Genomic DNA, 3,700 nt, shown 5'->3' with positions numbered 1-3,700 from the left:
GCATAAAAAAAATTCATTAATATCATCAGGGATTAGGAGGCTGATTAAAGTGTAGCTGTTAGCGTATGCAAATGAGCGATAGGCATTTATCAGAGCCTGTGCAAGCTGTCTCAGAGCTGTAAAGCCCACGTATGTTTTTCAGCTGATTAAAACAGTTTTAAGTTCTGGAGGATTTTTTTTTTTTTTTTTTGAGAATAAAAAAAATTAAAAAAAGCCACCATCATCTATCCTTTTCCTTTTGGCTAAATTCCTCTAAGTGCACTCCAACCATTTCCACTTGAATGCACTCACTCTCTCTCTCTCTTTCTCTTTCGGGTAATGAGAGTTTGGGAAGGAAATGAATGCAAACTAAGCACGAGGCTTACAACAGCTTTCTCAGCTTCCCCATGAACTTGCAGAACAAGGCCATCAGAGGCTGTGTAAAAGCGCACCCTGGCAGCACCTCCAAAACATGCACGTACCGTGGTGCTGCAGCCTGTGTCCAGGGAGGAGAAGCGGGCTGGGGGCTCTTCTTCTTGCCCCCCACATCAGTATGGGTCTAAGCTTGGGAGAGGCATGTACAAAACGGCAGAAGAGTAACCCAAGGAGGGGCGGAACCTGGCTCATGCACATGTTTTCAGAGGTCTTTTTTCTGCACCCCACGCCCCCTTGGATTTCATTGTGTTGGCCAGAGACTGCTTGTTCGGGGTTGGCTTTGCTCTGGGTCCCCACAGGAAATCTCCCAAATGGATTTTCCAGAAAACACTGAATTTAGCACTCTCCAGGTACCTCAGAAGGGTCAATCAACATAGACACCAAGATCTGTGCTCTCTTCTGCAAACTTGCTTCTGTTAGATCCTGCATTTCCATCTCCTTCAAGGAGGAGTGAGTAGTGACACATTTTTGGTAATTAATTGCTATGTCTCTTTGCTATTGTCAATGTCAGGACTGTAGCAACACTACATTCAAGAAGTTTGGTTTCCTGTCCATAATCTAAGTTTTTTTTTTTTTTTTTTTTTTTTTTTTTTTTTTTTTTTTTTAATCAAAGTAGTATTTTAGTAGTATTTAAATATCAGAAATCATCTCTTAAAGCTCAGCTCAGGACCGTGGTTAGTCGTCTTCTTGTGTTGCCTTTGGAAAGGGAATTTCCCAGCCTCAGGAGGCAACAAATCTGGCTTTGGCAGACTGCTTTTGAAGGGAGGTGACTGGTGGAGGGGAGGGGACTTCTGCAGGAAATTCTGGAAATGTCCTAGAGCTGGGCAAATCACAGGGGAGGAAGCTAAGGATAATTTTTTGTGATTTTTCACATGGTTCCAAATCTTCCTATGAGGATCTTCAACTTAACGCATGCAAGTATCATGGTAAAGCATCACTTGGTAGAGCGGTTTTTGATAACGGTCTGCCAGCTTTTCCATTATAAACCAACAAAGGTATTCAAAGTGGCTAAAACTTCGCTGTAAAATTTTGCTCTGTTGAAACTTGGCAAACGAGGTCCTTGCCCAAGAGCAATTTTTTTTTTTTGTGTGTTTGGAAGTAAATCAGCTTGGCCATTTATGTTCTAAAAGATTACCTCTTTTGAGTCCTACTCTCTCGTTCTCAGGCTGGCAAAAGCTCCTGGTGCCGCAGGGAGAACGCATCCAGCATAGAGGAAGGGCTTTGTGCCTGTCATTGAACAGCGACCCCTCTGAACAACTGGGGAAGCGCTTCGGCAGGTCCTGGACCATGTCCCAGCCCGTATCCAATCTGCAGAAGCCTGGCTATTCATTGCTGTTTTACACCATTCATCACCAGCCCATCCAAGACCAGGAAGAAATACTGTCTCTGGGTGGAAAATATCAAGACAACAGAGCAGGGCCAGCTTTGGAAGCAGCTGGTGAGTGACTTGGTGGATCTCAGTGATGGCAATGCAGTTGTGCTGAGAGATGTGGTCATCTCTGGTGGTGTGGGTGCAGTGCCAGCTCTGATACTGGGGAGCCATCGTACGATCCCTGTTGAACTGAGCTTGAAGAGTCTCAAAGGGTGTTGCTGAGAACAGTTACCTGACAAGGTAAGCTCAGTGACAGTTCAAAACAATGTCCAGAAGCAGAATCAACCAGCATCCTTTGAAAAATACAAGGGTAACCAGATATGAAGCAAGATGAAGTAACTCCAAGCTGACATATTTCCTTATGTCAAACCAGCAGTCAAATGTGTGGCATCCTACAGCGATGGGGTGGTGGATGAAGACGCATCACTGTTTAGAAGTGATTGACCCTCGGTGTTAGTACTGAGTAGGATTCTGGAGCAGGACTGTCCTCAGTCAGTATTTGACTTTGCAGGTCTCCTGTAGCTAGGTAGGATGGTTGGCTCTGGACATCACAGACCTTCAGAGGTCCCAGCAGAACATGGGAACTGGACACGGCACTGGTGAATGTCTGGGATCAAGTACACGGTAATGGCAATGGGTGGAGGGAAAGCTGGTGTCTTGTGGTGGTGCTGAACCTGCCTACCCCCAGCGGCGGTGCCTATGCCCAGCTCTGGCACTGGAGGTGGGTTACTGACCCACACCAATTTGTTCTCTTCTGGCTGTTCATTCTCTGCCACATTTTCCTGACTCTGCAGACCACTAACCAATTTTGCAGATCATCTGTGAACTCATTTCCTGCACAGCAGCCTTCTCAGACCTTTTCATGGCAGTGCTGCCTCTCTCTGTGTCTTCTCCAGACCTTCTGCGGGACCCTGGGAATAGGAGCATATCTGCCCATCACGCACAGCACGGGACTGGTGCAGCATCACTGCAATGCTCTCTGCTGTATTCTTGAGTCCTTCCCTGATGACAAAAAGAAGCATGAAACTATAACTTTTTTTTTTTTTTTTTTTTTTAAAGCCGTAAGTGGAGAAGGAGCTGATACTGCTGTTCTTGACTGAGTGTGTGCTCCCACCTTGAAGCCGGTGTGAAGTTGATTGTGCCACATCCAAAATGAAACAAGGAAACAACAAAGGCTTAGAGACAGGCAATACAAATACTCCAAGTGTGGCTAGAGTGACGATATTGTCTCTGTTTTTTCCTGAGAGAGAATGAATAGAAAATGAAATGACTGTAATAAATGGCATAAAGAAGGTCAAGCATGCAATCAAATTTATTTTTTAGACAATTACAAGAGTGTCTCATTCAAAGGGATACTGAATAAACTTGAAAGGCAACAGAACTGAAACTGATAAAAAGACACTTTTGTGAGCAATTCATACATAGCTTAGGGGATTCATTGCCTCAAGATATTGCTGCAACCAAGTTCTCCAGTTATGTTACACAGAAAAAAGCCATTACAAAACATATAAACCTCCACGTTCCAGGACTTTAGGAAGCTTATTCCACAGCAGCCTTTCTCCTTTTTATTTTTTTTTACATCTCCTTCTGGCATCTGTTGCTGTATGGTGACACTGGTACCAGACACTGTTGCTCTTGTGAGCAGGTCTGGCAGTTCTTATGTGTCTGCATCAGGAGATGTCCATATCTCAGCTGGACCTCCAGGGGATGGCACCGTGTGCTGTGCTGGTGGAGCTGGCAGAAGCAGCAGGTTTTGTGTTAATGAGAAGATTGGGACTGTTAACTTCTCCTGAGGCTGGATGCCTGTTTCAGGACAGTGTTGTAAGTGGCAGTTCCCATGCTAAGGAGGAGATGTGCCCAAAGGGTGCTGTCTGCCTGCAGAGGAGAGGAGGAGCTGGGAACGTGAGTGCTTTT

General features: G+C 45.1%; 1 long non-coding RNA gene across 1 annotated transcript; it reads left to right on the top strand.

Moving 5' to 3' along the window:
• The first annotated feature begins 675 nt into the window (after positions 1-675).
• On the top strand, positions 676-3,135 carry LOC311441608. The gene is made up of 3 exons (XR_014696095.1): positions 676-864; positions 1,580-2,026; positions 2,846-3,135. It is a non-coding gene; the product is annotated as an uncharacterized lncRNA (long non-coding RNA).
• The last annotated feature ends 565 nt before the right edge of the window (positions 3,136-3,700 follow it).

Source organism: Aythya ferina, assembly GCF_964211825.1.
Source record: "Aythya ferina genome assembly, chromosome: 9".
Lineage (NCBI taxonomy): Eukaryota > Metazoa > Chordata > Aves > Anseriformes > Anatidae > Aythya > Aythya ferina.
This window is presented reverse-complemented; position numbering and strand designations above follow the sequence as displayed.